Below are 24,122 nucleotides of genomic sequence, written 5' to 3'. Positions count from 1 at the left end.
GCCTGTGATATTTATTTCATAAATGCTTTTTGAACATTAAACTGTATCAAAACCTACTATTGATCACAATAACACACTGAAGTGTGCAGAGCAAGTAGTACTTCAATTTACATGAATGCAGTTCCAGTTGGCCACGATCCCACTGGTTTTACCAATGTCATATTCAAGATGAGACTTTGTGTTATGGCTTTAAGCTCAAGAATTTTATTTAAAAAAATTTTAAAACATAGGGATCAAGTTTATTTTCTATTGGTCATCCAATGGTTTACAGTAGACATCTTTACTAGATCACTGACTGCCTTTGGACATCTGTGTATAACACAGTAACATCCACCAGAAAGCATTCAAGTAGAAAAAAACATTAAATAGCTAAGTAGACAAAAATACCTGTGTCAATTGATGTAAATTATCTTCTGTCCGTAGCTACCATATTTCTGTCATGATGGGTGCATGAACTAAAGGGCTATAATTACAGGAATGGAGATCACATATATATAGGCCCAACATCTCCACTTATCAAGGTTAATCTAATCATTATTATTACCTAATGTCTGACATGCCAGGAACAAATCAGTGCTGAGTCTTCATATGATATCATTTCTTGAGTAGAGTAACTAGAAAGTTCATTTCACTAGAGCTCCTTTTCCTGGAAAGAACAGAATAATAGGCACATATTCTGGTTATGGATTTGCTTTCCTACCCCCTGGACATTAACCACCACCACTTTCTGAAGGCTTACTCAATATCCAATACACTGGAATGGGATCCCACATAACATCATAGGAGACCCGGAGACTCAGTTCTGGCAAAGAAGGTGTAGTTGTGGGCTTGTGACTAGAAGATCTACTGGTCATATCATATTGTACTCTATTGGGAGCTTCCGTCCTGACAGAGCACTGGGATAGCCTGCTAAAGTACAGGCGAATAGACCACCCCAGGGATATATTCTGAAAGGATGAGGTATTGTTCTCCAGGACATTAACTATGCATTCAATTAAAATTTTTTCCCCAAAAGAAAAAGTATATTTGCATCTAGAAAAAGAGGGTGGTCTCACCATCATTCCTGACGACCTGATGGAGATTTTATACTTTCTGTATCCTTGACTCTGGACTCTGTAGGGTCAAAAATCTTGATCTCCATAAGGAAATTACTTTCACTGTGGGTACATAAGTATCTTAATTAATTACAATTATTAGATTCAGCTGCTGCCTGAACATACAGGGCTCCTTGTTTCTAGGATCCTTTAGACAAGAAAAGGAATCACTGTTTAGACAGGGGTAATGGACCCTGTTAATTTGAGAATATAGGGCTGCAGTTGCATAATGGGGCTCAGGAAGGAATGCATGTTGAACATAGTTGTTCCATTTGGATGCTTCTTATTACATTCTTGGCCAATTGTGACCATAAATTTATAGCAACAGCAACCGTGTTCTGAGAGGAGCAGAAAGGCCAAGGGCTGAGGATCCTTCTGAGCAGGGTCTAGTGACTACCCCAGGCAACTGCTAAGGCTACAGAGATGGCAGCTGAGAGTGTTGGGAAACTAGAATGGATAGAGGAGGGAGATAATAAACATCGTTTTTAGCCCTGAGACCAGCTGTAATTTATCCAACTAATGTCTGTCTTGTCTGGTTTCCCTTCATAAAGAAAGATCCATTTACATCCTAGAGGAGCTGCTCTCTGAATGAATAGGCAAAAGTGGATCAAATGCCACCAAAGGTGGATCATGGTATCTGTACAGATTCACCACCCAGACTTTCAAGGACAGGTTTGCTGCCATGCTCCAATTAATGTAGGCAGCAGGCAGCAGGCAGCAGACAGCCTCCAACAACAGACCTTTTTGAACCAGACAAACAGGGTTTGCCTTGCCTGCAGAAAGCCTTGTTTCAGGGAAGCCACACCCAGTGACTGCAGGAGATTGGGATTTATAAGCCTAGCCATTCCTGCCTTCTGCAGGACACACTGAGAAGCAGAAAACCTCATCATGTTAGTCACATCATTGACACTCCTGCATTGCAATTCAACTTTTTCCTCTATCCAACTTTGTTTTGTCCACCTTCCCTTCACAGGTGTTGATATCTCATAAACATACTGCAAATAGCATCACACTGTATGTATCTGGAGAATCCAATGTGCATTCAATGTGCATACAGACCAGCTGCATTTCTCTTCTCTTCCCCCATCAACTATTTCTCCCAGTTTTCCTTATGTGTGAATGTTGCTCAGAAAACAACAAAAACAAACCTTGAAAAAATTGTCCTTGGTGGCTCTTTTCCTCTTTTACACAACATATATTATTTTGTTTGCTATCTTGTCAAAATTACCCAGAATCTAACCATTCATTATGACCTCTAAAATTATCATACCAATCAAAGCCACAAATATCTTACTTAGATTATTGCAATAACCTCCCAATTAGTTTCCCTGCATTTACCCTTAAATATCTTGAAAAAATAAGAATGATCAAGTAACAGTGTAAGTTAGACATTGTCACTTCTCCATATTACTCAAAGTTCAAATCAAGGCCATTATAAAGTGAACAATGTTCCATAAAATTTGGCCTTTTGTTATCAGTTTAGTATATCTCATTATTTTATATTCTGGATAAATGAATTTGCATTGTGTAACAAAAGTCAAATTGCTGAAACAGATATACAGATTATGGATGAGGGGAGTATAAAGATACATAGGTACAGATATATAAATAAATATAGATATTTGCTAATGCATTGACTAAGCTTAAGATTCTGACTGCTTATGACCCAGAAAGCAAAGATTACAATTCTTTATGTCACAGCTGTTACTTCTCCACCAATCCTTATTTCCCAGCTTGATGTCCTTATATCTACCCTGGAATTAACAATGGTGCCAAAGATTTCATTCATAGAGGAAGTACACAGATTAAGTCCCAGAGTTAAATGCCACCTGAAAGCTCACAATATAATTTAGTTTCAGATCCAGAATCAAATCAAAATCGATGATTTCCATTAGGCAACACTGACTTCAGGCACACAGCTCAAATTAACAGTGGATGAAACAAATGATTTATCTATTCAGATTGACCCTATCTGTATGAGCTATATATTCAAATTGATTTTATTTTCCCAAAGTGCCCTAAGTCTTCGAACATGTTATACTTATTTGTGAACATCAATATATAATATCCAAGTATGTAATCAAATTTAGAAAATGAAAGTGGATGGGAGAGAGCTTGGGGTGAGTGGTTGAAAGGTGAGAAAGTACAGCATGGAGAATATAGCCAATAATTCTGTAACACCTTTCTGTGTTAACAGATCATAGCTACACTAGTTGGTGCAGGCACTCAATAAATAATGTGTATAACTGTAGAATCACTACATTGTATATTTGAAACAAAAATAACATTGTATATCAACCATACTTTAATAAAAAATTTTTTAATGAATATGGAGAATATGACTATGATAACAATAAGATCTTGAATTTGAGACCATAAAATATCCAGGAAGATGATTGGGTTTTCATTTAATTGAATGGAGGCTAAGACAATTGGTGATAATAATGATAGAAAAATGAGAAAGGAGGAGAAGGAGAAGGAGCAAAAGGAAAGGAGAAAGAGAAATAACAAGTTAGAGACTACTTTTTACCATGTGCCATATTCAATGGCAAACATTATAAATATAGCTAGCTCCTCTACCCCTCACAGTAACCTTATTTTTATTAACTTTATTTTAAACATGAAAAAAGTCTCAGATTTAAAAAATAACTTTCAAAGTCAAAAAGATGGAATTCGAACATTTATCTCCTTGTCTCCTAAAACAAATTCTTAACTGCAGTCCCATACAGCTTTATTTCTTCATTAGTGCATGATATTTACACAGTATAGTCTATTAAAACGATGGCTTTTTAAGTAGAAAGCTGAAGATGATGCTATAAAATTGAAATGTCTTTTATCATAATCTTTGACTTTTAAACCTCAGCTTAACAAATAATCAAAATACTGCAGTTGGAAAAAAATCTAACTTTTTAACTTTACTTAAATGTTAAAGTAAGATTAATATATTTTACTTTCCTATGTAACTAGAAGAAAAGCATCTCTATTTAAATTTTTTGAAGTTGCTTTATGATTTAGCTAAGAAAGTGAATCATTACTCTCATTGCCTAAACTAATTTATCTTGCTTTCTATTTCATTGCATTTTTGCTCTTTCTGCATTTAGTCAACTCACTAAATTGACAACTTTAGTTTGAATTCCAATTTTTAAGATCAAAGGTAAAGCATGAATCCTGTTGACAATTTTGAGAGGGCACAGATCTCAATATACTAATATTATTCTATAATTTCCTATTATTATTATTGAAAAAGTAAAATCTAAAATGGACCAAAACTCAGATTAAATTTGCTTCCATAAATAAAGTTTGATTGGGTGAATGACTAATGTAACCAATTTTGGGTGTTATCATTAATTTTATCACAATTTACAGATAAAAAAGAAAGTTCTTTTTCTTCTGCATTTCCAGAAATTAGAATGAGTAAATTCAAGTTAATTATCAGGTGGTAGATTGGGAGTGGTATGCATATGGTTTGTAGAAATAAGCTTCTCTTTAAGCATGCCTAATGAGAAAGGAAAATTAAATATGTTTTTAAAAAATGCACTTTTTCAATAATACTAATCTAAATAAAGAATATATGCAATTAGTAACCTTTTCCACTATTGCCCACTGTTCAAATTAGATTCAGTATAACTGCAGACTGAGCTTATGACTCATGATGTACCAGGTTAATGCAATTTGTCCAGAATTTGCTGCCAGATTCCTTGTCTACCTTCTGCTCTCCTATTGCTAGTCTCCTTGGCAAGTGGCTCTTATTTTATTTTTCAGTAATGATGGCTTAGATATTTTTGAGCATGACTTAACTGATTTCCCTCAGCTTGATACCTTGCCTGATTGAGAAATAAAATCTTGCTTTCCCAACTTGCTTTCTCTGGAATTAATCATAGACTCACAGTAATTAGAATCAGTTTCAGGTTACTTCTGTTTAAGCAAAGTCTTTATCTGATCCTTCACAGTCTGTTGCAATTCCATATCATTTCTTTCTATGTATGTATGTATCAATCATCTACCCAATTTATTTGCACATAATTTATTTTCTGGTATACTTTATGCCTCAACACTCATTGACATTGAAATGCTCAAATAGTACTGCTAATTAAGGAATTATTATTTAAGATAAGAAATCTATTCTAAGGTAAAGAATGTATTACATTTCCTGTTACAGATTACAACATACTTTTTAAACACACACAACACTTCAGTAGAAAAAATGAAAAATTTCTGAGTTAAACTCAAGTGGTATCTTCAAAAAGTACATACAAAGACACACAAGACTGGCAAATATGTATATAAGCTATATTTGTCATGATATTAGGAAAGCTATGTATAGTCTATATTCTAGTAAATTGAAATCATAATGTAAAAATTTTCATTATATTATGTCTGTCTATCATATACCTTATCTTCTTAAACTTCACTTAGAACAGATACATAAATGGTTTATCTTAATTTTTATCATCAAAACTTCTATTGTTTTTCCGTATTAGTAGACTCCATTTTTGAAAGTTCTCAGATAGGCATTGCCTAACAAATTACAAAATTCTTATACTTTGCTTTTTATTTCTCTTTAAATGTATATAAGCTCAATAACTGCCAAGTCACTGTGTTTGGTGAAATGGGATACAAACAGAACACTGATGAGTAAGGAAACAATTGACCAGCAGTTCATGATTCCACGTTGGCCATCAAAAAGGGTTAACTTAGTTCCTAGTTTGATTTGACTTAGACTTAGATTTTTATCCAAGAATGATCTTTCTAAGGAAAAGTGGAAATTGCTTTAAATAGATGATTATGTTCTTAGCTTTTTATTTATTTTAACTAAAAAACTTACCAGTTATTCATGATTATGTGAAAGAAGAAAAATACTATGGATCATCATTTTAGTCCTCCCAAATTTGAGTCATAACATAAGGAGTCATTTACTAATAGGAAACACGGAACTAAATTTCAAAGACCTGTTTCCTCTGTGATTCTGATTCCAAATGGTAAAAAAAGCAAAGTTGAAAAGAGCAGGTTCTGTAATATTGCCAATGTCACTTTCCAAATTAGTCTTCTTTTTCAGCACAAATGGGTTAAGAGCTTCTTTTTTAACTGCTAATTTCTCGAATGCTTTGAAATGGAACCTGCCTATTCTAATATATCCATTCTTTTTTGTCCTTATTTCACCTCTTCTCCAGTGCATAGAAAAGTTTATTTAGCCATCAAAATCGGTCATTCCACCCTCTGTCTTTTCCAGCACATGCACTTCATGTGAGGCTAACAGTAGTATAATAAACACAACAGCTACTGCAATTTCTTGGGTGCCTATCTTATGTGAGGCAGTGCCAGGCATTTTGATTATATTTTAAATCTAAACTTCACAACATCTGAAATTTCTAAATTGCACAACAGTAACACACGGTAAATATCATGGTCTTTATTTAATTTTGTTCCTGAGATTTTCATGTCAAGTACTGGTCTCCTGAAGAGAATGTTTATCAAATGTGAAATGTATATATAACTAAAAGTTTAAGAGTCTAACCAGAGAGCCTGGCTCTGTTAGGCTTGCCAGGCCCCTTTAATTATCCTACAAAGAGTGTGAGAAAAGAGCATCATTAAACTGAGAGACAGCAAAGTCAAGGTAGATATCTGTATCTCCCCTGACCTTCAGATGTAAAGATAAAAATTCTGATCCAACAAACTAAACTTTTAAAGTTTGTTTTCCAGTAGTAGGTGATAAATGTATGGAATTATGGTCATTTTTGTGTGTGCTGGTCATGATCTACGAGTAGTGTGCATATTAAGAATGGCTGGGATTTAACACAAGAAAATGGAATTAGGAGAAACTACCAGCTTTAATGAATTCAGGCCTTCAATCTCAGATTCTTTTGTGCTCTACTCACTTGAGCTAATGACTGAAAAACATTTTGATGGAAATCATTTTGGAATGAAGCAAGAACTTTAGTGCTATAAATGATTATGGACAATTTAACACACCATGATTTACAAAACTGAAGCATGTTATGTTTTAGTATTAGCTTTGTTTAATTTCTTCACCAATAAAATGGAATTTTATTCTCTGTTCTATATTTCGCAAGAGATTTTTTTCGAGAATCAAAAGTATGAGGATCAAAGTAAACTTTGAGCTATAGAAATGTATGATGACATTCTATTAATAAAAAGGGATAATAAAAATATCATTGATATGAACCCTGTGTCACTTTAGAAGCAGTTCCATAACATTCAAGAATTTTAAAGTCTGAATGATTTTTTGAGATATTTCGCATGGCTAATCTTATTTGTTTTATTCAAGGTTTTTCTATAGCATGAGGTTATTATTCAAATTAACCCAGAGGAAAAGTCAAGAATTCCATTCTTCAATCCCTTATTCTGGTTCACCACCAGAGTATCTCATTTATTCATAAAAGCCTATAGAATACTGTTTCCAGACCATGGTATGGTCACCATACACACACATCTTAATGAGAAAAACAAAGTTTACATGTTCAGAGTGATGCTATTTCCTCCCATTTTTTGTTACCTTCTGTTACATAAAATTCAGAGTGGTCTTTAAATTGGTTTTCTCCTTTTCTCCTCATTGTGCTTTATTTTTATACCTGCATCACCAGTTATTCTTCAGTCTAGCTGAGATTGAAAGAATAAAGAGAATAAAGTAATAAAAATAATTATAATCTTGTTTCAATTATATATATTCATATTTTTAGATATTAGAAATCAGTTTCATGAATTTCATCACTTTTAATTCTCCTTACGGCTGTGTAAGTTACAATTTATCATTTTACCAACTGAGGAAGTAAACCTGGAAGAATTTTTTACTTAGCACAGATCTCACACTTAACTAGTGGCAGCGACAAGCCACCAGAGCCTAATGCGAAAGAGACTAGCGCTTCCTAGGGCTCAACACTACTGCTTTCAGCATCTGAATGTATGTGCACCCCTCTCCTCTGCAAATACAGATATCTTATGTGATTTAGACTTGCATGGGAACTTAGTTACTAAGAAGTGGAAAAGTTAGGAACACTAAACTATATTGTGGTAGTATAAATGCAGCATCAATCCTTTTATCCAAACAACTTCAACATCAGGAACCACATACTTCATATCCTATTAATCCCAACATAACTTGGTTGATTTAGGCAATAAAATACAGTCACTACAACCACATTTTCTCAGCTATGAACAGTTAATGATCTAAACTCCTGACTGTACTGGTACAGTGCTTCCCCACAGACCCAGTTCCTTCCACAAATTCTGACTGGGTCTTCAGACTCTGGAACAAATTATTTTTATTTCCTGTAATGTAGAATGACTGTTGTCCTTTGACCATAAGTTTTAACTTTGCAAACATCTAGAATTAATTTTGGGTGTAGTCTGATGATGGAAATTGATGACCAAGGACAATCTATGGTCTAAGAATATGATAGTTTTGGTATTGGTAAGGCCTTAGGCAAACGCCAAATTTAAAGCAAGTTATATTCTTTCAAAATCACTTGTGTTTGTCTTTTCAAATAACTTGAAGCTAATTTACTAGTTTAGTGATATTCTCTACCACTCAGAGATAGTTTGTCTCTTGTTATGACATTATTATTATATCATTTCCCTCTAACCTTTTGTAATTCACTTTTCCAATTTATCTAGGGTATCTAGGTTGCTTACAAAATGTCATAGCCACTATTATTATAGATTAATTTTGGAATGAACAAATGTTCATTTTTGTGCATGTGTGTGCATTCACTCGTGAGGTGTGTGTACACACACACACAGAAGAGAGAGAGAGAGAGAGAGAGAGAGAGAGAGAGAGAGAGATGTGTTTAAATAAGAGCAAGAGGTGAAAGTTAGAAAGTGAAGGGAAACTTATTTTAACTCTAGAGAGCTTGACTTGCATTCAGGTTACTGGTTAGCTCTTATGGATCGGATTTGATTGTTGTATAATCTGGCAGAACTTCAGTGAGTGATAGACTTGTTAGGAGCCATAATTCTCTATAACAGCTTTTGCAATGAAATACTTTTCATGCATATCATGCTTAGGTTACTAGTCCCAAACCAATCGTCCTCCCACTAAGCCTACTCCATACAGTACAGATGCTGTTCTTAGCTTATTCCAATTCTGGCCTTCCAGTGTCTCAATTATGCCTCTTAATTTCATGTTAATTACCAATTTAAAAAACTGGTAACAGTGCAAGCTAAGAGTCCTTATTATCATCATTAATCATCATCATCATTATTATCATCTTCATAACTAACATTTATTGAACATGTGCTGCATTCCAGGCAATGTTCTGAGTACATTACATAGATTAACTCGTTTAATTGTCACAACATTTCATGAGGTACAAAATATATTATCTCCATATCATAGCCTCTTAATTTCATGTTACCAATCTAAAAAATAACTTTCAACACTCATCCCATAAAGTCCACAAAAAAAAATGAAATAATTTAAGGGCTCTGCTGACCAACTTCTCTCAAATACCTTCTCAAAGTCATTAATGAAAATCTTGGTAAATTTTACTATTGAAAATACCCTACTGATCTGCAATTTTTCCTCCATTTACTAATTTTAAGATTTTTATTGCCACCATTATTTGTGAAGACAGAACCCTGTCTATGGGCTGATATCAAGTGAAACACCATCTAAAAACAGAGCCAGTTTCCCAAATATGATGATCCACAAAAATTAGTACTTTTGTTTCGGAAAAATATTTTTCTTGGTACTGCATTGATAGCCATGGAAACACAAATGTGCTTCAAGAAATTGTCTGAAAACCTATGGTTTTCAGCTAGCTTTTATCTTTGAAGGAGACTTCCTTTAATTATGTTGAAGGACTTACAAACAATCTCTCAACCAGAGGTTGGTGTCAGAAATCCCCTAAGTTCCCATTCAGCCTAAGGGTGCGTGTAAAGTAGAGTGAACAAATGAAAATCAATCTACAGGCTGCAGATGGAAAGAGCAGGTCTTTCCTCCGAAAGCCGCATTAATGAACTGTGGGAGCCTGGGTTTAACCATCTTGCCCCTGTGGATGCCCTTTCCCCCAACTCTGTTATGAGACATGGCATAAGAAGTTTCCTAGAGTTTAGAGTATAGGAGAAATAAACTGCATTTCCCACTTCTGGAGGGACACCATCATGCATTTCCCCACAGAAATGGTCAAGAGTGGTCACACCACTAACAGCAGTGCAGGAAATACAGGTAGACTAGATCAGCTTGTTTCAGCTGAAACAGACCTTCCAATCAAACATATATCATTGTGTCTAAGGTAAATGTGTTTCTACCAAGAGGTAGAAGCTTCGCCCACTATAGAGAAAACTGGTTATCACTGCAGGCTGAGAGTCCTTATTATCATCATTAATCGTCATCATTATTACCATCTTCATAACTAACATTTACTGAAAATGTGCTGCATTCCAGGCAATGTTCTGAGTACATTACATAGATTAACTCATTTAATTGTCACAACATTCCATGAAGTACAAAATATATTATCTCCATATCACAGAAATGGCAACTGAGAGGCCAAGGAGGAAATCAACATGCAAAAGGTTCATAGACTATGATTAGTCCCTTCAGAATTCAAGATATGCCACCTGACTCGAGTTCATCTCTTAATAACTAAACTACTGCCTCCCCATAGTAATTCTAGAATCAGACACAAATGGGTTAAAGTACTAGATCCATCATTCATTGCTTGTGGTACTATGGGTAAATAACAGACATATTAATCCTTTTATTTAACATTCATAACACCTTTGTGAAAGAGATATTATTATTTGCTCAGTTTTATGGATGAATTGTGAAAATGCTTCTGAGAGTGAAGTCTTAAGTTGCCAAAATAATACTTTAGTAATTAGTTTGTGTGTATGTGTGTATGTGTGTGTATGTGTGTGTGTGTGTGTGTGTGTGTGTGAGTGAATGTGACAAGAAGCATTAATCAAATTTGGTTTTCTCAGAGATGAATTTAGGCTCTCTGAAAATCTTATTGACTGATTAGCAGTCAAGGAGACTAAGTTCTTAATTAATTTAGCAAATGAGATAAACAATGCCAGAAGACGTAAGAAATGAGGCGGGTCAGGGGCTCAGATTTTTGTGTCCTCAATTTGGCTCCAGAATACCACAACCTCTTCTTTCCCTCTTGGTCATTCTTCCCAATCCTTATTCTCCCCCAGACTCTTTTTTATTTTCTTTTTTTTTAATAAGGAAGAACATGTGTCAGGGATGGAATCGTAGAAGCAGTAGACAAGTCAAGTCTCTTCCCAACCCCTCTCCATACACAAGCACAAAGCCCTGAAGGTAATAACCCTGACAGAGTCCCCCCAAGCTGCAGATTTCCTGGCAAGAGTCTGTAGAGATACTACTGTAAAGGAGCTCCGAGGCATCCCTCTGCTTATACAACATCCAAGAATCCCTGACTCTGACATATCGTGTTATTCTGCAATGTTTGTTTCAGGCTAGCAGTTTGACAAATATTACAGAGCCAACCACATCTGTGACATCACAATACCATCAAAAACCGCTTAATGGCTCAGACTCAGGACGGTACGTTCAGGCAGGGGTTATCAGATTGACTGATGACGGAGCACAAATGACGGAGCGGGTACGTTAGCTCTGAAAATGTTAGTGTGCTGTTTGCTTTACTGTTTCTGTTCTTGGACATCTGGTATATTCCCTGATCTTGATGCAAGACTGAGCAGCGTCTGGAAGGACAGTGCCATTTACTTTAAAAAGTTTCGAAAATCATGAAAGTTGCTCTAATGGTACAGGTTGGAATTTCTCAAAACGTGAGAGGAACAAAAAATAAATTGATTTCTCCAAACAATTTTCCATCAGAAAATTTCTGTTTTCAACTTTGCTTTATCCAAAATGCCCTCCACTGCCCCATCTCTACAGGTCTTTTTCTGTCAAAGCATTTTTGTTTTCATTAAAACTCCTTTGTGATTATAGTTATACTTTCAAATATATCATCAAAAGCAGTTAAGGCTAAATGAGGTCATAAGGGTAGAGCCTTAATCCAGTAGGACTGATGTCCTTATGTCCTTAAAAGAAGAGAGAGACACCAGGATGCCTATGTACAGAATAGAGAGGGGCCATGTGAAGACGCAGTGAGAAGATGACCATCTATAAGCTGGGAAGACAGGTCTAATGGAAACCAATCGTGTCAGCCCTCTGATTTGGAATGGAGAAAATAAATTTCTGTTGTTTAAGCCATCTCGGCTGTGGCATTTTGTTATGGCAGCCTTAGCAGACTAATGCATTTTATCAACAACTTCAGCTTTTCTCAAAAACACTGCACCTTCAGCTTTGTATTTTGATACAAAATGCACACAAATGCCTGTTATTTCTTTTTATCTTTACAAAATACTGAAGAGGGTATGATTACAACCAGCTTTTTGTAAACAAGCCTTAGGGATGTTATCACACAAATAATAAGGAAAACTCTTACACTACCTCCCACCACTACATAAGAGGGGATTAGAAAAGTATGTCCTCACATGTTCATTGGTAGGAATTAACAGAGATGGCCTTAATAGTCCCGTCAGTTCGACTGAACTTTAGACAGCTCTCTTCCTAATGATAGGCTCCTGACCTCTGTTTTCTTAGAACATTTGCTTTAGAACGTTTGCAATTGTATATCCTTTCTCTGCCCCTTTGAAACATATACAATCAAGGAAAGGTCTTTCTCAAGGACCTGGGACTATCTTTTTGAAATGTAAACATTGAAAGGAATAGTGGTTATATCTCCCAGTCTTTGTGGAGAATAGGAACCTAACTTGTATGGACACTAAATTAGCAATTACTAATGGTCTAGAGAAAAGAACTGTTGACTCAGAAATAACCCAGTGTGTTCTCTACATCCTGATGACCAGCTCTCCCTAACATCATCCAGTACTTTTCCATTAGTTCACTCTATTACTTAACCCTCTCAACTTTTGTCTCAGCAGAGTTGAGTTCACTCTCTCTCCCCACTACAACAGTCTTAAATAAAGTCTTCCCTGCCTGTTTAACTGTACTTTGACAGACCTTAAAAGGACCCAGGAACTAACTACTAAGGATAGAATGTCAGCAAAATTTACTTTTTAAAATATACAAAGAGGAGAGTGACACAATGGAAAGTTTGGAATACAGAAACTGGAGATTTGTGTTCAGAGCATGTCAGAAGTAATTGTTCAGGTATTTGGGTCACTGACAAGTCGAGCAGGAAACACCTAATTTTCAAAAGATGTGTCTCAGTTTGAGTTCCCCAGAAGTATATTTTAAGGTGAAGATTTAGTGCAAGTAGCTTGTCTAAGATGTGAAAGAAATACCAGTAGTGGAGAATTGACATAGGAGAAAAGGCAGCCCGTAAAGACTACTTTTCAAACCAGCTACTATTGTGGGTGAATGGAGGATAATCTCTCATGACAAACTTTGGAAGTCATTGTAAAAGACACCGCACAAAATGTGAGGGACCTGTACTATTTGTGTACCAGCTCTCATTAGACACTGTTTGAGGGTTGAGGGTGCTAATTTCCAGTATTTCTTTCCTGCAAGGTAGACAGAGGAAGCTCTCTGGAATGGGGGTTGGAGTGGGGAGATCTTAAGGAGTACAGAGAAAAGCCCTTAGAAAAAGGAATACAGGTACTGTCCCTTGGAGAAGCATGTACGAAATTGCAAGGGTGATAGGGAACGGCTGGGACACCTACAGGTTCAAGTATAGTGTATGAATCAATGTGAATTCTAGAAAAGTATGTTAATCAAACATAAATTGGTTTCTTGACTTTATGACTTCTCATATATTTTAGGATATGAATGTGAAAGTACATTTTACAGCTTTAAGATGGAGGATATTTTATTTAAATTTCTAAACTGTTTTGACTAATGCATTTTGTAGGATGAGAGTTCCTCTTAACGCACCTTGGGAATCACCAATATAATCCATTTGCCAAATGTTACAAAAAAAGAAAATTAGATCTTTCTTGGTGATGTCTAAAAGCATAGATGCTAATGTTTGGGGAGATGGGTGTATATGCCGATTTTAAGGTAGTGAGAGTCCAGAATACGTGATAGGAATTTCTAGTTATATATAACATTGTTGAAATTGTCTTCATTCTGATTCTATCTATTCTCCTGGTAGACTTCACTAAATGACTCTTTTTCTGAAACCACATCCGCTTCAAATTCCAAAGCTGTTCATGCCCAGTAACTTTCTTCTTATAATGCAGTTTAATTATCATGTATATTTTATTATTTTATAAACAAATTATCTTCAGCATCATTTAATATATTGGTATTTTACTATTAGTTAGCATATTGGTATATTAAAACTAAATCACTGGTATTATGTTAGTGTTATTATGAAAATTCTACCATATATCAAAGAAAAACTTGTCACCCTTTTTCCATCCAGTGTCCCTACAGATGGATTAAATATTCAGCATTCTTTATACTTATCAGATGAATTAATGGAGGCCTGGAGAGTTTGGCACAGTTCAAAAGTGACAGAGTGAGGTGGATTCAGAGCCTATATTGAATCGGATTTCGTACTCTGACATTTCAGCCCTAGGTCTGGTACTCGTCCGTACAATCTTGTCATCTCAAAAGGAATGAAGATCTTCAATAGCCTATGGAAATGGCCTATTTTGGTTGGAGTTTAGCCTGGCAGGTGGACCCAGGCATGAGCTTCTTCTTCTTAGTATGATTTATTTGTGAAAATCTCACCATGCAAAGGAAAGAAAGACTGCAACAAAAAGAAAGCTAAATATCCTCTGCATGCACCTTGGTTAATATAATAAAATGTGCTCTATACCATATCCCTCAATAATCTTTCTGGGTTTATTTTTACTTTTTTATTTTTTATTTTGATATCATTAATATACACTTACATGAGCAACATTGTGGTTACTAGGCTCCCCCCATCATCAAGTCTCCACCACATACCCCATTACAGTCATTGTCCATCAGAGTAGTAAGATGCTATAGAATCACTACTTGTCTTCTCTGCGCTATCTTTCTAGTTTTTGTTATTAGCTCTAGTGTGTGGTTTAGGGAAGACTGAGCCTGAGATGTTTCCCATGTTGGAGATCAGCCATTTTAGGAAAACAGGTGTGTGCTATCAATCAGAAATCTTCATGTGTGAGCAGGCTTCTGAAAATGGCCTCATCCTAAAGAAAACAAGACAAGCAATAACCAGCAAGGAGCCTTAGTCATGTATTCAGAGGGACCATTCAGAATATCGTGTGGGTTCCCCCACTGACAGCGGCTCCCTAAACAGTCCTGTCTGAAATCACATGTGAATTCCTGAGAGGCTGGGAGAAGGCTGGCAAGGAAAAGAACAACAGCAATAAAACAGCAATACCCATGTTATTTGCAACTATTTTCAATTCACCAGGGAATACACTGCACTGCATTACTATCCCTGAGAAAGAACGCATAGTGAAAATGGAAATAAGTGGTTTGTACATTTCATTATAGGGCTCCCTCTGGTGGGGGTTACTTAAGATGTCCACTCCATCAGTGCAGTGAGCACGCTTATATAAAAGGGAGTTGAAGTCAGAGAGAAATAAAAATGCAATTATCATGTCACATGTTAGGTCATTCCAGATATACTTTAGAGATTATTGCAAGAACCTGAGTACTCCATTATCATATTGACGACAGAGTCATGAAACAGAAATTATGATAGTTCTAACTGTAACAGAAATATTAGTGTCTATTTATAGACCTTACTGCTTATAAAGTACTTTGATTGTTTATGGCCGTCTTTCCTTTCAGGTCAGTTATGTTGCCCTTGGAGGACAACTGATGATGATTTTGGTACTGTTGGCATAACTTTGAGCTCAATTATCTAAAAAACTTTTTGGATACGGAGAAAGGAAGTTCCAAATAAACGCTATCTCATAGCTCCTAGGAGGTCAGTTACATATTACCATGTAGTATAGAATGCATCTGATTGGATATGCCATCTGCTTGATTGTGAGTGTTGGCAAATTCTAATACTCACAATCACCATAACAGTACAGAGCTTTCTCTCTTATTCGATGAAAATTGATGCCAAGAATTTTTTTTTAAGAACAGACACTGCAAAGTTGTGCAAAGTTTTGAAACAAACTCAGTTTCAGTGTCTCAATTCTAATATTAAATTCTTCCATCCAGGTGATAGGATTTATAATGCAAAATTCACACTTTACACACCTTGGTTTACATGAAATTCTCTTTGGAATTACTGCATGATCAGCATTTCAAGAATTAGTCTACTGGCATTGGTTTGAAATTTAATGATATTTAATGAACTGGTAGTTTTACCAGTGCCAGAATTCCATAGGCTGTTCAAAATCTTCATTCCTCAACTGCTGCTTTGTTGAACAGTATTGACACACGTATCAGGTGCTAATTCTAAGTTTAAAAATAAAATAAAATGAAATAGGAGTTATACATGTATATTTACTCATGATTCCATTTTCGGTAACAGTGGAAATATAGCCGATAAATGAAATGACTTTAATACAAAAGTATAGACTTGACTTATAATTTAATATTATGTTTTACATTTAAGAGCCCCTTTCTGTATATAGCTATAAAATTTTGTTTTATTTAAAACCTTGCTCACAAACGCCCACAGCAAAAGGAATAGATTAATGGAGCTCCTTTAATTTATAGAAAGCATAAAAACGTTTTCCTTTTTCCCTCCCTTTTCTTTCTTTCCTTCCTTTTATATATCTAAGGCATTAAGCATAACTTGGAAGATGAAGAATAATGTTTATTATCACATAGAACGATTCCAATTTACTGTCTTAGATATATTTATGCATATGTATGTGTGTGTATACCTATATATACTATATATATATATATATATATATATATATATATATATATATATATATGCATACATGTACACTTTTTTCTTGAACAAGCATTTTAGGTCATCTAACTGTAAAACAAGATAGAAAAATCTTACCCTACAGGAGTATTTTTATGGCAAAGGACAAACACCATTTGGACCACATCCATATTATCGTTTTACTATCCCATTCCTAACACAGCATGCAACTTAAAGCTCCCTCCCCAGATTTCAAGGACACCTTTTCCTCCTTGTCCATACCTCACTGGTCATATTTCAAGTGTTTTTTGTTTGTTTTGTTTTTGTGCCTGTAGAAACAGATTAAATAAGGTTAGACCGGCTAGTTTTGAAAATAAGGGAGAAGTAAATCACAGAGCCCTCTTGTGTGTAGTCACTAGCTTATTAGAAGATTTTGTTTCAAAATGTCAAACTCACTGATAGTCATTTTTCACTTAAGAAGAAAACAGTAGCATAACTTCTTCTTTCTTCATTTTTAATTTTTTTTCTGTAAAGACAGAAAAGCTGTAGAGTTTTGTTTGGTCTAAAATAGTTTTGCTCAAGAGAAACCCAGTTTAAAAAGCATTACAGTAATAATGGCGGGATAAAAGAGAACTAACTTCATGTTTTAAACCTTCAGTAAATGATATGGACTTTTTCTTTTTAAAAAAATTTTTAAAAAAGGTGATTATATGATCATATTTCCATAGTGCTGTAAGAGCAGAGTGGAGCTCAGAGGTTTCCTCTACCAAGCTTTGAGCGCCAACATTTAACCTCCACATGCTTGCAGAGATGCAACTGATCACAAAGCTGTTAAATTCTTAGTAGTTAGTGGCCTTCTTGTCCCCCTTTAACTAAGGTAGTCAGTAACCATTTACTTTTAATGTTTCTAAATTGGAGAATTATAATTATAAATTTTTAGTAAGTCAAAGGAGAAAACTAATCAGCCTTGAGAAGAAAAGTGACTGCATTTATTAAAAAATTGATAAAAATCAATATTGTATATTAGTAAATTTATATGGTTCAATCTAACAGAAGAAACATGTATGTAACTTTTCATGGGTCTATGCCAGGACAATAACCATTCTTCTATGATGAAGTTTCTTAAAATTTATCAATACATTTTACAAAATGCTAGGTGATCTTAAGTATAAAGTATATAGCCTCTCATTCATTCAATAAATATTTGTTGAGTAATTACCATATACCAGACTGTTAATAAAACAAAATATATCCCTGTCCTTTGGTGCTTAAATCTAGTATTCAAGACAAGAGATAAGAAAAATAAATAAATTATATTTTAAGCATTATAAGCAGTAATAAAAGCTCAGGGGAAAAAGAAAGTAGGGAGGGGGATGGGGTGTGTAGAAGTAACTGTTCCACTTTTAAAGCAGGCTGTTGGGAAGGCCTCAACTGACGGACCTAAAGGATGTGAGGGATGAAGTCATGTAAATGTCTGTAAGATATCATTTCATGAAGATTGAACTGTAAGTACAAAAGTCCGAGGCAGAAGTTTGCCACCTGTAGAAGGAGTCAGGTATGGACAGAAAGGAAGGTGCTAGATGAAATGTGGGAGGAGAAAATTCAGAGGGGCAGTGTTAGGGCCAGATTAAATAGGGCCTTATGAATGACAGCAATGCCTTTGATTTTTAAGTGAGACATAAAGGCACTGCAGAGTTTAAGTGAAGGAATGATACACTGTCACATTTTGACAGAATAACTCTGGCTACTGTGTTGGGAATAGATTTTGGAAGTAAATAGAATGAAAACAAGTTAAAAGGCTATTAGAACTTTTTAGGCAAGAATATTGGTGCTTTGAACTAAGGAATCAGTGAAGGTGGTAAGGGTAAATGGAATAAAAATATTTTAAAATAAAGCTGGTAGGATTTAGTCAAGACCCAATTTGGAGCCTGAATAAAGTAATGGTGAAGCATTAAGGATGACTCCAAGATTTTGACCTAAGGAATATTAGAACTTCAATTAACTATTTGTAGAAGACTGTAGGAGTTCCATATGTGAGTCTGGAATTCAGGGAAGAGGGCTGGGTGTGACATGCATATTCATTAGCAGAGATTAGATGAGATGACCTAGATATAAAATTATAAAATGTAAAATTGTATGAGGACTTGATAATATATAATATAAAAGCACTTTTATATAGCAAACATTTCTGCCAAACATTGTAGGTAAATTTTGCTATTGAGCATTACCTTGAGATTCTTGTGTACAAAAAAACACAGGTCAAAAGGAAAGCTTAAAAAGAAATAAGAATGAACTGCCCATCTTGAAAATATATTGCTTCCATTTTCCTTTTCACTTGTAAGTTCATTGTTCACAAGTAAACTAAGACTCTTAAGAAAGTCAAGCTGTACCAAGTATCAATAAACTTCAATTTACATCCTGCCACACAGCCTTTTGATGGTTGCTTTTATATGCAAAGGGTTGACTTCAGAGCTGAGCTTCTGTTTTGAATGATCCAATGAGTCACTTAACCTCTCTTTACCTTTAACAATAGGGATAAATTGTTTCTTGGCCCAATTTATGGAGCTGATGTGACTATCCATGAGATCATATCTGCAAAGCAATTGGAATGATTCACAAAAAAAGATGTGAGATGTTTTCAAAGCAAGTTCCTGGATTTTTCTGGCTCAGAATCTAAAGAGGAAACCCATGATACTGGATTTTCCCTGTATATTTACATGGACTGGGGAAAAGGGAAAATTATTACATGGAAAAAGGAGACAAATATCTCATTGTTGCCCAAAGGCAGTTGTATTCTTCTCTCAAAGAAATCTCCAATGAGTAGATAATGATTCTTAAGCATTCACTGGGCACAAGGATCTCTTAAAGACACACATGAAACCCTCAAAGGCATAAGGACATTGACTCTGGGAATGCAACTCTCTCCTTTGTGTCCTAGCTTGTGACACTAATATGTACCAAATTATTCAGGTTATAAATCTAGGATTCATTCCAGTCTTCATTCACCACCTTCACTACATCCCCAGATCCTCTCCACTCTTCTTTCTGATCATCTTTCTATCCACTCCCTGTCCTTTTATCCTCACTCTTCTACTTTACTCTAGGCAGACATCACTTTCTTGTCTTGGCCAGTGTGTCTCTTATCTGATCTTTAGTCATATATTTCTCATTCCTTATGCCATATGCATAGCCTCCATGGTCCCACTTGGTCTGGCCTCTAATCCTTCCAACCAGTCCTGGACCCTTTCTCTCTCTCTGTGTTGTCTTTCCTTCAGATGTGCTGAATTATTGTTAGTTCTCCAAAAGTATAATTTTGCCTCCACCTCTGGGTTTTGCAAATACACCTTCCTTCCTTCCTTTACAATGAGAAGCAGGATTATGAAGTGGTTGGGAGCAATGGTTTCAGAACAAAGATGCTTGTGCTCAAATCTCAACTCTACTTTTTCATAGCTATATGACCTGGGCCCCAGGTCCTCATTAGTAAAGTAAAGATAGTATCACTAACCTTATAAAGTAGTTATTAGGACTCAGTGAGATAAATATTTCACTTAGCACATATTAAGGAGTCAATGGTATTAGGTTGCATTTTTATATTTTAGCCAAAATATAATATGCCTCAAATTGCTTATTTCCTTTTCATGAAAACTTTCCTACTAGCTTCCTCATCCTGCCACTGTTGTAACTGATCACCCTCCTTTTGTTCTATTCCTCTTTATCACATGGACATAGTTAAACCTTACACGTGTTTGGATTGTTTACACATGTGTCTTGTGCGCTAAACCATGATAACTTCTTAAATGTTGTTTTTGGTCTTAGTTATCCTTATATTTCTATATCCATCAAAATATTCTGGCAAAGAATAAGTATTTAACAAATACATATTGAATGAAAAAATTAAAACTGTAGCCAAGTTGTCTCTGTCACAAAATATCCAAGAATTAGAAGTTGAGCCTCCCCTCATTACTCCTGGGTAATACAGGATCCTTGGAGCTTCCTCATAGAAATGAGTACTTTTTGCCTTTATTTTTTCTCTTAAGTGTGATGTTCTCTTTTCCTTACATTCTAATAACCTTTTTTTTTTGTCTAAATTATACTTCTGGAGCAAAATTACATGTGCTTTTGGAGCTCTCCCACTTACAATGGACTTCATTGACTCACTAAAGTGGTTTGTTCAGTAACCCAAAGCGCTTAGATAATAGTTTATTCTACTCTAAAGGAGCAATTTATGTGAAAACAGATTAGGAGATTCTATTTTTCAAAAATTTTTAGTAGCTAAACTATTTGGGAGCAATTACGAGCAAGTTGTCTTTCCTGAACATACTGATATTATAAATTAAGACTGAGAGACTGAATTGTTTTTATTTTAAAATGTAGGTATATATTTAAACAGAAAATTCTTCATAATTAGACCCCAGCAAAAATGTATCTAAAAACTTAGATTAGTGGATATTTATCATTATTTTTATGATTTTATTATGAAATACTAAAATATTGTACCTTTAAGTAAATGAACCATTAAAACCCCATTACTTTTTTAGTTAAGGTCAATATTTCTACTACTGTTTTTGAAAGCAATTTATCTATTGACTTTCTTGAATGTTTAAAGGAATAAAAATACTGTATCTTAGGTGGTAATCAAAGATTTAATCAGAAGTTCAGTTTTAGGCATTTTGGAGATTATTGAATTGGATTTCTTCCTACCTCCACATTTGTCATCAATAATAAATTGTGTTTGTCTCAGTAATAAAACATCCCAGTCCTATAGGGCTACATAAACACAAGATGAAGGTGTACACGATTCTTCTCTGAGGACTTCTAGGAGATTCTCCCTTCTTTCTGTAAATCCTCATGTGCTTAACCAATGTCATCTCTCCTAAGGCTTTTTGCGTTTCATCCTGCAGCCTCTCAGTCTCCCATTTACTGAATTGGCTTCTGAAGGGTCAGCATATCTCTTAGTGTATCAAGTTTAAAATCCAAGTATTCTTAAAGTAGCTTGGGGGAAATACTTCCCAAAAAGTAGGGAAAGTAATTTTTTTTACTGTTAAATACCAATCTGAGAGACAAGATCTAGATCAAATGTTTCAAGGTTCTAGTGTCTGAATGTAGATTTTAGGCAAAGGCTCTGGATATCAAAAGAATATTTGTTTCCTACAACCAGGAAGCTGAATATAAGACAAGGATACCCATTAAATTCTCAACTGGGCTGTGTATAAACCAATATTTTCAAACATTTTTAGACTATTGCACTATTTTGAAATGACAGATTTGGCCCATTTAAGCAGTGCCTCTGTATTGTAATGGGTTTTCAATGCATGTGAACTATCAGCTAGGAATGGCTGTTAACAGTATCTTAAAGACTTCTAAAGGGCAAGTCCAAAATCATTTGTCAAGAAAAACTGAGCATGTAATGCCTACATTTTGCAACACATTTTTCAGTTAAGTATTATTTCTGGCACATCTTTATAAGTCAGAACAGACAGAATTGCATCATTCATTTTAATGATAATAACCAGTCTTTATTAATGGACATATTTGGGCTGTTTCCAGCTTTTACTCTTTTGTACAATGTTGCAGTGAACTTTCGTCTACAAATATTTTCGTATGTTTCTGTGTGGAATTAATTACAGAAAAATTAAATTCAAATATTAAGGAGAACCAAAATTTTCAGTTTGCAGATGAAATTGTTATATATCTGTTAATAAAAAAGAATAATTAAAAACTATAAACACTGTTAGAACTAAGAAAATAGTTTAGCAAGTGGCCAGTGAAACAGGAAAATGTGTGTGTGTGTGTGTGAGTGTGTGTGTGTGTGTGTAAATCAAGAGCTATTCTGTAGGTCATCAGTAACAAGGGAATAAATGGAATTAGAAAATAATCCTATTTATATCAATAAAAACTATAAATTAAATGAAAGCATTATACTTTGGAACTTTTGTATCTTAAAAATGCTAGACTTTAGCTACATTTCAAAAAATACCACCCAAATATTATTTATTCAAGGGATTAAAAAGGTCTCAAAAGAAATAAAAGAATATACTTTCATAGTTTAGATGGCAATTGAAATATATGATCTCTAATATCCCTTTGAGTGCTATTATTCTAGAATTCTATTTTCTAAATTTCTTGGTCTATAAACATGAGGATGTATGATTTAGAGTTTTGTGAAAGAGATGCATTAAGGAAACAGAGCAAAATGTATGCTCAAAATTGCCATAGAAAATATTTTTGTGCTTAAAGGAATAATGAACATAAAAAGTTAGATATTATTCCATGGAGTAAATTAGAATATCTTCTATAAGTGTTTTTAAATTGACAAAGAAAAATATATTTTTTAATTGAATAGTACCAGACACTTCAAATATACTTATTTATTATTTATCCTTAGAATGATAGTTTCCCAAGTTCATGTAACTAAGAAATGGAGAAAGAAGTTCTAAACTAAGCTTTTTATTATGAATATGTGTTTTTGCTCCCAGTGAAACTGCCTTTTCTCATGTCCTAGATTTTATTCTGTTTTTCCGTAAAGAATATATACAGCATCATTATTGATTAATGTGCATTCACATTGTAAATAGCATAATGGGGAATGACATCAGCAACATAGCAAAATAGGAAGCCCCGGACCCTCCTACACACACACACACACACACACGCACACACACCACTTCAACAACTCACAGACAAATCCCTGAGTGAGATATCCAGAAATAATGAGAGGTTCCTGCACCCCAGGCAAGCACAAAACCAGATACACTCAAGCCAGCTTGAAAATCTGGTACCTTTCCACCAGAATTCCTAACCCCCATCATAGAACAATATGATCTCACTCTAGTAATGCTCCAAAAGAGTTAGTCAGTGTCTTGACTACATTAGCACCCTTATAGTCATTGCAGCACTATTCACAATAGCCAACATGTGGAAACAACCTAAATGTCCTTCCATGGATGAATGTATAAAGAAAATGCAGTATATGCATACAGTAGAATGTCATTCAGTCTGAAAAAAGAGGGAAATTCTGCCATCTGTGGCAAGGATGAACCTGAGAAAAATAGGTTAAATGAAATGTCAGTCCAAGAACACATAATGCATTATTTCATTTGTGTGATTATTTAAAATAGATTCATGGAATCAGAGTGAAGCAGTGATTGTCAGGGGTGGAGAGAGGGGGTAACGGGGAGTTGCTAATCAACAAGCACATAGTTTCAGTTATTCACAATGAATAACTTCTAGAGATCTTCTG

General features: G+C 34.9%; 1 long non-coding RNA gene across 2 annotated transcripts in view; it reads right to left on the bottom strand.

The window, feature by feature from the left end:
* Positions 1 to 275: 275 nt before the first annotated feature.
* Positions 276 to 24,122, bottom strand: part of LOC140844401 (uncharacterized) — an 82,761-nt gene continuing 58,914 nt past the window's right edge. Inside the window, exons 6-8 of one of the 2 annotated variants that reach the window (XR_012122644.1) lie at positions 7,609 to 7,712; positions 1,056 to 1,157; positions 276 to 646 (exon numbers count right to left, since the gene is read on the bottom strand). This is a non-coding gene — a long non-coding RNA (uncharacterized lncRNA). The remainder of the gene's footprint in view (positions 647 to 1,055; positions 1,158 to 7,608; positions 7,713 to 24,122) is intronic. The other variant, XR_012122645.1, reaches the window with a different exon arrangement.

The sequence above is a fragment of the Manis javanica genome, chromosome 11 (assembly GCF_040802235.1).
Source record: "Manis javanica isolate MJ-LG chromosome 11, MJ_LKY, whole genome shotgun sequence".
In the NCBI taxonomy this organism is placed as follows: Eukaryota; Metazoa; Chordata; class Mammalia; order Pholidota; family Manidae; genus Manis; species Manis javanica.
The sequence above is the reverse complement of the archived record's forward strand: the minus strand, read 5'-3'. Positions and strand labels throughout refer to the sequence as shown.